This window comes from Erinaceus europaeus, chromosome 2 (genome assembly GCF_950295315.1).
Source record: "Erinaceus europaeus chromosome 2, mEriEur2.1, whole genome shotgun sequence".
Classification (NCBI taxonomy): domain Eukaryota; kingdom Metazoa; phylum Chordata; class Mammalia; order Eulipotyphla; family Erinaceidae; genus Erinaceus; species Erinaceus europaeus.
In genome coordinates, this window is record NC_080163.1 from 40,748,695 (window position 1) to 40,758,975 (window position 10,281).

General features: G+C 40.7%; 1 long non-coding RNA gene across 1 annotated transcript; it reads left to right on the forward strand.

Moving 5' to 3' along the window:
• The first annotated feature begins 8,618 nt into the window (after positions 1–8,618).
• LOC132536929 (uncharacterized) lies at positions 8,619–9,320 on the forward strand. The gene is made up of 2 exons (XR_009548457.1): positions 8,619–8,702; positions 9,123–9,320. It is a non-coding gene; the product is annotated as an uncharacterized LOC132536929 (long non-coding RNA).
• Positions 9,321–10,281: the final 961 nt, after the last annotated feature.

A 10,281-nucleotide genomic window follows, 5' to 3' on the forward strand; every position in this document is an offset into this window, starting at 1 on the left:
TTTATTTCTTACAATATATCTTCCCCTTCTTCTCTTCCTTTTTAAAAAATTGATTGAATTACAATCAACAAGACCATTGGATAAGAGGGGTGCAATTCCCACCACCATAGTTCAGCGTCCCATCCCCTCCATGGGAAGCTTCCTATTCTTTATCCCTCTGGGAGTATGGACCCAGGATCATTATGGGATGCAGAAGGTGGAGGTCTGGCTTCTGTAATTGCTTCTCCACTGGACATGGGCATCAATCCATACTCCCAGCCTGTTTCTATCTTTTCTTAGTGGGTCATGGCTTTGGAGAGGTGGGATTCCAGTCCTCATTGGTGAGGTCATCTACCCAGGGAAGTAAGGCTGGCATCATGGTAGCATCTGCAACTTGGTGTCTAAAAAGCATTAAGATATAAAGCATAACAAATTGTTTAATAATCAGGAATAAGTTTGGAAGTCTCTTTTAGATATACTGCAAGGGGCCCATGACTGTACTAATTTTTGCCTGAGCCTGACAGCTAGCATGAAGGTAGGCTAAAGTTATTGTCTGGAGATAGTGACAGAGTTGGAAATAGAACTAGAAAACTGAATCAGAGAAGAGAATAGCTCCCAAATATGGGAAAAGTACACAAATACTATTAATTGTAAATCCCATCAATCTGATCTGGGGCCCATATTCATCACAGTAGCCTGTGTAACTCTGCATCCCTATAGGTCTGAGCTCCCATTCCATGATCATAGCTAGGAACATTCTAGGCTGCACTCATTTCAGGACCTGTCTTCCTTGAGTGACAGAATTTGTTGACCTAGCCTCCCTTCAGAGAGTGGAGCAGTCCCTCCCATTGTTGTTCCACATTGAGGGCAAGGTCCTGGAGAGTCCCACAAGCAGGTCCAAGGTGCTGTTTCTGATAGAGATGACCAGCCATGGTGGTGAGTGGGATCTGTTAGAGGTCTAGGCCAATAATATTTATGTAGGAATCCCAAGATTTTATGACTAGGGCTCCAGATGATGGGGTGAACTAGTAGTGACCAAGAGAGCCAACATTAAAGTATGCTGGTCTCCTGCCCCTTTCCAGATTTTATAGACCTTATTTTATCTGAGGTTAGCCTTAAAGTGATTGAAGGAAGTGAAGTAGGTAGTAGGTGAGAAAGATTCTATCCAGAAAAAGCAAAAACAAACAAACAACAACAACAAAACATGTCTCCAGGATATAAATATATCATTGTATAGTATATGCATATTTGACTTTTAAAAAGAAATATTAGCAGCGACCGGTAAGGATCCCAGTTCAAGCCCCCAGCTCCCCACCTGCAGGGGAGTCGCTTCACGGGCGGTGAAGCAGGTCTGCGGGTGTCTATCTTTCTCTCCGCCTCTCTGTCTTCCCCTTCTATCTCCATTTCTCTCTGTTCTATCCAACAACGAACAACATCAACAATGGCAATAATAACAACCACAATGAGGCTACAACAACAAGGGCAACAAAAGGGGGAAAATTGACCTCCAGGAGCGGTGGATTCATGGTGCAGGCACCGAGCTCAGCAATAACCCTGGAGGAAAAAAAAAAATGTTAGACTGATTTCTAAAGTGCATTTATGCAAGATTCAGGACATATTTATAAAATAAATTATTTGTTTTAAATTTAACTGGATGTTATTTATCTTATTTTGTCAAATCCTAACTCCAAATCAAAGCTCGAGATCATATCACTCTCTTATAAGCCAAGAGATTGGCAAATTTTCTCTGTAAAGGCCCACATGGTAATTATTTTAAATTTTATTGACTTTACAATTTCTGCAGCAGTTTCACTGATACCCATAGATAATAAGAAAATGAATGAGTATAGTTGTCTTCTAAGAAGATTTTATTTATGGGAATGGAAATCAAATAAATTTGAGCCACAGAGTGTAGCCTGTAGTTTTCAGAATCCTATCTCTATCTCAAATTCTCAAAGCATGTTTCCAGAATCAGCATGAATATCACCTGGGATCTTGACAGTCAAGCAAATCTTTAAGTTCTATCTTATATGTACTGAACCAGAAACTATATGATTGGGACTCAGCCATTTGAACTTCAGACAATTTGGATACACACTGCAATTAAAGACCACTGTTCTTGATTTTTAGTTCTCACACATGACAATCAATATTACCTGGGATACTATACAAACACCTGAGTCCCTCCAGACTCTCCTCAATCAGAAATTCAGAGTGGAGGCTCAAGATAAGGGTGGGCATATTAACTATGTCTGCTTTTTATATTTGTTGTTCCCAGCCATATTAGAGAATATTTATTATGAGTGGTCAGTGAATATTAGCTCTGAGACCTGCACCTGTTTTATGATTTCAAAACACAAATATGAGAAGAATGGATATATCTAGATTAATGGAGCTTTTCCACATCCAAAGTTACCACATAATAAATATAAGCATGAAAGTGATGGTGAAAATAAATTCAGGTAAGTTATATAAAAACAATGATGTCCTGTATTAAGTGACTCCTTTACTTTGGCTATAAACTAAATGCAATTAACAGGCTCACTAACCACATTCCTGTAATGCCATCTCTCTAGGCAGAGTTGGTTAGATTAATGCTCTTGACTTTTCCACAAGGCAGGAAAATGAACATAATCTATAAAGGAAAGCAAACTAAGGTTCTTTACTACAAAGTATTTTGTGCTACAAAGTCAAATAATTAAATCAGCAAACCACATTTCCTTTTGATAATCTTCTCTCTATAGCCTTCTGAATCCTTCCTATCCTGACAAACAACAAATGTGTCAAAATGTTATTAAGTGTAGAGGAGATGTGGAAATTCATTAAATGTCTGTTCTCTCATGAAATTTCCTCAGTTAAGTTTTTAGATAATATTATTCCTGCCTTGTAGTCATTGACTTATTTTATTGAGAGCAAGTGATCACAGAACTTTGGACAGAGACTGTTTTTGTTTTTTTTTTTAACTAATATTGTTAATTAGCTGGAAAAATGAAAGTCCCTTTTACAGTAGGAAAGGGCTAGTGGTAGATTCAAAAGAAATCCTTAGGTATGAACCACAAAAAGTAAAAGTAAATAAAAATCCTGGATACAGGAGGAAATAATATCATCCCCTTTTTTCCTTCTTTACTTGGAACATACCATCAATTTGATCAGACAACTAAGAAAACAGTAACTAGGACCCAAGTTATTTCAGCATCTCTGAACAGTAGCTCCCAGTTTGGGAAAAGCAAGGTCAAGAGATCAGAAACTAGTTGGGCAGTATCTTATCAAGGGTCACAAAGTGCTTCATGACTTTAGATCAAAATGATAGGAAGGGTAAGGGAGTCTTGCAAACAGCTGCAGATCGCTTCCCAAAGTATCATTTTAGAAACATCTCATGTGAAAGATCACTGAGTATGAAAGGGTGGAATTATGTGTGTATAAAGAAATATGAGAAGAAAATGAAATATAGCCACTCATCAAGAAATTAAGTCTGCTTCTTAAAAATAAAGTTAAGGGGTATTTGAGATTATTTAGTAAATATCACCCACCCTTTCCTATGTGACAGGTATGATTAGAATAGGTTTAATGCATCTGTATTACAGTATTTGCATGTGATTTGTTCCATGCCATTCCATAAACTAGAGTAAATTATTTGCTGAAACAAATAAAGTATCCCAACCTTCTAATAAGATTAATTTCTAATTCCTATGGAAAAGCTTAATTCTGAGGAAAACTAAGATTTCTGGGAAATATTCTACTCTTTATTTGAAATATGAGGCTTTTTAGGAACGTGTTCATATCTGAAATATGAGGCTGTTCATAATAACTAATTTTAAGGATTTATTCATTTATTGATATTAGTATTCAAAAGTATTTATTGCATTCTGTGTAATAAGAACTTCACATATTGCATTATATATCAAGAATGTGAATAAATGACCAGAAAGATCAGTATTATGGTAATTTATTCTCAAATATTTATTGTAGCATGAGTGGCCTAGCTCTGCCTTTATATGCAAGGTTTTCTGTGCAACCAAGCAGAGGGGGAGAGCCAAACTAGATTTAGGTCTTCTCAAAGGATCTTTTCCCATTGCTCAAGTTACTTCAGCCACTCCAAGGAGTTGTTTATTTGTTTATTTAATTTTTGTTTGTTTGTCACATGCATTCCCATTTTGTTTTGTTTTTTAATTTTTATTTATAAAATGGAAATATCAACAAGACTACAGGATAAGAGGGGTACATTTCCACACAATGCCCACCCCCAGAACTCCATATCCAATCTCCTCCCTTGATAACGTTACTATTCTTTATCTCTCTGGGAGTATGGATCCAGGATCATTATAGAGTACAGGATGTGGAAGGTCTGGCTTCTGTAACTGCTTCTCTGCTGAACATGGGCATTAGCAGGCTGATCCATACTTTCAGCCTTTCTCTCTTTTTTCCTAGAGGGGCAGGGCTGTGGGGAGGCAGGGCTCCAGGATACTTTGATGGGGTTGTCTTTCCAGGGGAGGTTGGCATCATGGTAGCATCTGGAACCTGGTGGCTGAAAAAGAGTTAAGATATAAAGCAGAACAAATTGTTGACTAACCATGAATCTAAAGGCAAAAATACTGCAGATGAAAATTTGGGGTCTCCATCCTGGAAAAAGCTAGTCGGTCTGTTTTAGGTATATTCCAAGGGGCCCATGATTTTACTAGTTTTTGCCTGAGCCTGACATCTAATATGCAGGTGTACCCAGGTTATTGTCTGGGGAGATGGTGTCAATGTGGATCAACAGTGGTGTGGGAATGTTCCATTCTCTGAAGGGAGGTTGGACAACATACTCTGCCTACCACCCAAGGAAGATGGGTCCTGAAATTAGTGCAGCCTGGTATTTTCCTAGCTGTGACCACACAATGCAAGCTCAGATCTACAGGGATGCAGAGGTTACATAGGCTTCTGTGCTGACTATGGGCCCCAGATAAGATCAAATCGATGGGGTTTACAGTCAACAATATTTATATACTTTCCCAATATTTAGGAGCTACTCTCTTTCCTGATCCAGCTTTCTAGTCCTTTTTTCCAACTTTTATAATAAGAGGTCAAAGGGAGTTTACAGTTATAAGATGGAGTTAAAACATGGTGACAGCAATGAATAGCCCCTAATGAGAGCCTGTAATCTTTGTATTTTTACATAAAACTGAAACCAGGTGTTGTGGCAGGTGGGGCTGTAAGCACATTTGACTTTGATAAAAACCCAACAAGACCATTATTATACTGTATCCATTCTATAGATGATTAAGCAGAACCTTACTGAGGTGCTTTCCTGAAGATAGAGGACTGATCATCTGTGCAGCAGCATTTATTCCCAGGATTCTGCTTGATTTCCTGTTTTTTTTTTTTTTTAGTAATTTAAGATTGATTTACAAAATCATGAAACAGGTATAACTTCACACCATTGTCATCACCAGATTTCTGTGTTCTCATCCCTCCATTGGAAACTGCAGTAGTAGTTCTCTCAAGGACACATATATGGACTGAGTATGATATATATATATATCCCCTCCTGGGCTGAGTATGATATGTATATATATATTTCCCCCCTCCTTTTTCCCTTTAGATTCCTGCCTTCCTTTCCTTTCTAAGTCACACCTAGACCTATTGCTACTTTTAGATTTCCTTCCCCTTTTTCTCTTCTCTCTCTGGGCATTGGAGTCTTGGTAGAATTGGAATTCAGAACCCTCTGATCATCTTCCCCTAACACTGTTCTCCCTCTGGGAGTATAAACCATAATTCTTTTTGGGGTGCAGAAGGAGAGAGTTCTGCCTTCTTCAATTGCTTCTCCATTGAACATGGAAGTTGGCAGGTTGATTCATACCCCAGCCTGTTTCTGTCTTTCCTAGTGAGGTAGGGCTCTGCAGAGGTGAAGTCTCCAGGACATATTAGTGAGGTCATCTGCCCAGGGAAATTAGGATGGAATAATAGTTGCATCTGCAACTTGGTTGCTGAAAGGCAGCAAAATACAAGGGAAGACAAAAAAAGTAAAATTGAGGGGGAGGGCAGTGGCACACCAGGTTGAGTGCACATGTTACAGTGCCCTAGGACCCAGGTTTGAGCCCCCAGTCCCCACCTGCAGGGGGAAAGCTTTGCGAGTGGTGAAATAGACCTGCAGGTGTCTCTCTGTTTCTCTCCCTCTCTATCTCTCCCTTCCTATCAATTTCTGGCTATCTCTATCTAATAAATAAATAAAGATAAAAAAGTAAAATTGGATAATAAGCAGAAACCAAAAAGTAAGAATAGAGTAGTTGAAAGAGAGATCTTATGGTAGAGAGAAACTAGGAAGTTTATTTAAGGTATGTGCCTAGAGCTCATGACTTTTGTAATTTTGGCTTGATCTCAATAACTGACTAAAAACATTATCTGGGAAGATGGTGTCAGAGTTGAGAAGAGGGCTAGAAAGCTGGATTAGAGTAGAGAGTAGCCTCCAAACTTGAAGAAAATATATGAACTATTTACTCCTTTGATCTGACTCAGAGGCCATATCTATTCATATTTAGCACAGGAGCCTTTATAACCTCTGAGCCCCTGTCAGTCTGAACTCATCATCCATGGTCATAACTGAGAATATTCTAGGCTGCACTCATTTCAGGACCAGTTTTTCTTGAATGGCAGATTAATTAACCTCTCTTTGGAGAGTGGAGAAGTCCCTACTGTTGCTGCTTTATAGTGAGAGCAAAGTCCTGGAGAGGCCCACCAGTGGGTTTGTAATGATGGAAGTGACCACTGATGGTAGAGAGAGGGATCTATTAAAAGTCTAGGTCTATCATATCTATGTGGGAGTCCAAGGATCTCCTGACTAAAGCCCCAAATGATGGAGTGGCCTGGTATTGACCTAAAAGGCCAACGTTAAGTGAACCAGAGACACATACTTTTCAATGCCCCTGGTGTAGCTAGTATTAATTTGTCAGAAGATTAGTAAAGCTGACACACTGCATCCCAACTTGGGCTTCAGTGGTTACCAAAGGTTTCTGGCTGCTCCCAACCCAAGTATGTAGCCCTTTTCCTTAAATTTATTTTGCAAACTTCCTCCGTACTGGATTTTACCATTTGTTATATGTGTGATGTTCTGCTGATGCCTATCATAAAGCAGACCTGGTCGAGTGAGGAATGGGAACATCTGAGATTGTGCTCTAGGTGTGTGACTTAGCTTCTTTATGGCCTCACTCTAGAGCTGAAACAGATGTAGTTTCTTAACAGTTGTCCATATGTGGATATCTCCCTATGGGACAGAAGTGCTGACTTGGCAGCAGACTCTTGGTCCCTCCATTGGGTCCTTGAGTGTCCTCTTCATGTCTCCTTCTCTGAAGGAGTCTGAGAGGACTCAGGCTAAAGAGAGGATCAGAGAATGGAAAGATATATCACCTGTTAGGGCATGTGCCTTGCCTTGAGAGGCTTGTGGTTGAGCCCTGGCACCACATGGGAGTGCCATGACACCAAGAGAAGCTCTGATATTGTGGTATTTCAGCCTCTTTCTTTGTCTCTCTGCCAGAAATAAAAGGAGATCCATGCAAGCTATGCCCTACTGAAACTTTTCTGGTTACCCTTGCACTGAATTTGAGAACCCAAATGAAGAAGCCCAGTTTACATTTGTTTTGAAACCCCCAAGCCCCAGTTCTGTGGTACCATGTAGTTCTCCATCACCTCATAGGTAATTGAAGAGGGATTGGAAGGTGATAAAAATTCTGAAAAGAAACTGGGTTTGGAAGGAATTGAGATTTATCTGAAACTTAGTCATTAGGATATATGCTACCACGGCATGTATATGCTAAGGACATGTGTATGCACACAGGCTGCAGGCACAAGTATGGAATAGGCATGTAAACTCGTCATTGTCCTGAGACTAACTGCACCAGCTACATCCAGCATCTGGAGCTGGGTGCCACATAGCAATTCACCATTACCTCATCTGTCAAATGGGCTAAGAGAGCAAACAAAAGCCCCAAGAGCCTGGAGTGATCAGTGGAAATGAATTTGACTGGGCTAGAACAAGGGAGCTCAGAAGTAGAAAGAAGCATGGAGGGAGGCAGGAAAAAAACATGACATGAGCTTAAAGGTTCAGGGACTGACTACTGGTGCACAAGTTGTGACAGGTAGGGGCACTGCTGTCTTTGTACCTTCTTTAGAAGCCCAGAAACTGACCTGGAAGGAACCTTATTGATTTCAATGCTACACCTCTTCTGCACTGGTGATGGGAGAACAGAAATCCTAGACTCTGGGATCAGATTGACTCCTTGTTCAATCTTGGCTCAGCCAACCTATGAGTCATCATTTTCTCTTTGTGGGACTCTGTCTGTAAAGTTAGGGAAATCACCAACCCTGCCTCAGAGCACAGCTGTGAGAATTAAATGAAGTGACATATGTTAACTTTGGAGATGCCTGATGGTGACTCAATAAATAATTACCACCACCAGTACTTACTGATAGGACAACTGAGGATCTGAGACTTTAATATCTTTCCATCATTATATACAGTTGAGACCATGGCAGAACTAGAACCCAGAACTTCTGAGACATAACCACATGTTCTGTCTCTATAGGAAGAGAATCACTGATGGAAAGTGGAGTTGTTTATTGTCTAGAAGGTAAGCTTTGGTGTTAGAGGACTCCACCCCTAGGAACTATGGGGCCAACCACCTGCTCTCTCTGGGTCCCATTTTCCTTACTGAAGCAGAAGCTCTGACATGTCATGAGAACTCTGTGAGGTAAGAACAGAGGCCTTAAGCAGGCAACCAGGCACAAGCAGACAGAATCACTGTGGCCCCCAGGGCAGTATTTGTGTGAAAACTGGGGTATGAAGTTTACTATATGATAGAAAGTTGTTTCACAGCATAATTGGTGACAGTGTCCACAAAGGGGCCAAAACTAAGTGAGCTGACCTTCTACTTGGATGCCTTTGACCTTTTCTATTGCCCTTGGAAGAGCCTAATAAACACCTGCCTTCTGGAGTCTGCAGAGCTTTGCTAAAAACGGACTCTACAAGTCGCTTCTCAGAGCCTAGAGAATTTCCCCTCTGGAGTGGGAAAAGAAGCCACTGTCCTTATGCTGCTGCTCCACACTGCTCAGGGAGGGCATGGCATGATTACAGTTACCTCTTGCTTTTGTCTTTTCTCTCAATACTGAAGAAGAAGCCAGCCCAACAGACAGGTACTGAGTACCTTGCGTTTCTGTGCTTACTTCTCTAACCTTGCCCTCCCCTCACCAAGAAGGGCATGAAGAATGTGTGGCTCCATGGCCTCCTCAGCTCACCAGTACGGTTTGTGAAGAATTGTTCACTATTTGATGCCAAAAGCTGCTTAATAAATACATAAAATAAACTGAAAGTGCTTTCTTTATATTTGTCATTTCAGCTAATTGCCACCAAATCTAAAGAAGCTGGATCTGTTGCTTTATGTGAAGTTCAAACGAGGCAATCACTTAAAGTCATAATAGCTGGTAGAACTAGATATAAATCCAGGCTCTGGGACCCATATCAAAATAGCTAGGTGAGCCAGCTAACAAAGTATGTATAGGGAGTGGGGATTCTCTTTCCTCTGTCCCTTGATCATCCCCATAAAGGGTGAAGTGTCTGTTCCACAGGGATATCTGCAAGGGGTCATGGCAAGTATCTAGGTTTGGGGGAGGAACCAAGAGAACTTGCTGCCCCACCTCCCCTCCAGGGCTCTACCCATACTCAGGGCTTTGGTATCTGACAAATCTGTTTTGTTGCTGCTTCCTGGCTTAGTAAGTCTGCATAGGCCCATTAGCTTCTCTGAGCCTTAGTTTGATTCTCTCTTTCTCTTTCTCTCTCACTGTTTATTTATTATTGGATAGAAACAGAGAGAAATTGAGAGGGGAGTGGGAGATATAGAGGAAAAGAGTCAGAGAGACACCTGTAGCACTGTTTCATCACTTGTGAAGCTTCCCCCTGCAGGTGGGGGCCAGGGGCTTGAACCTTGGTTCTTGTGCACTGTAACGTGTGTGTGCTTAACCAGGTGTAGCCCCACCTGGTGCCACACAGTTTTATTCTTTATGGAAGGAAATGATCTTACGTGAACTTTGAAAATGCATCAGAAAGAATTAAATTAATGAACATAATTGTGATGGCTTGTTCACTTTCTGCCTATCTAAAGTTAAGAAAGGAGGTAAAGGAGGAAGAGGAGTGAGAGAAAGAGGAGGGAAAGGAGGAGGATGAGGAATAGGAGGACAATGAAGAGGGAAAAGGACGAAGGGAGCAGTGATATCACACAGGTTTGGGGTCCCAGAAGGTTAAAAAAAAATGAGTGAGCATGTATACAACAGGGT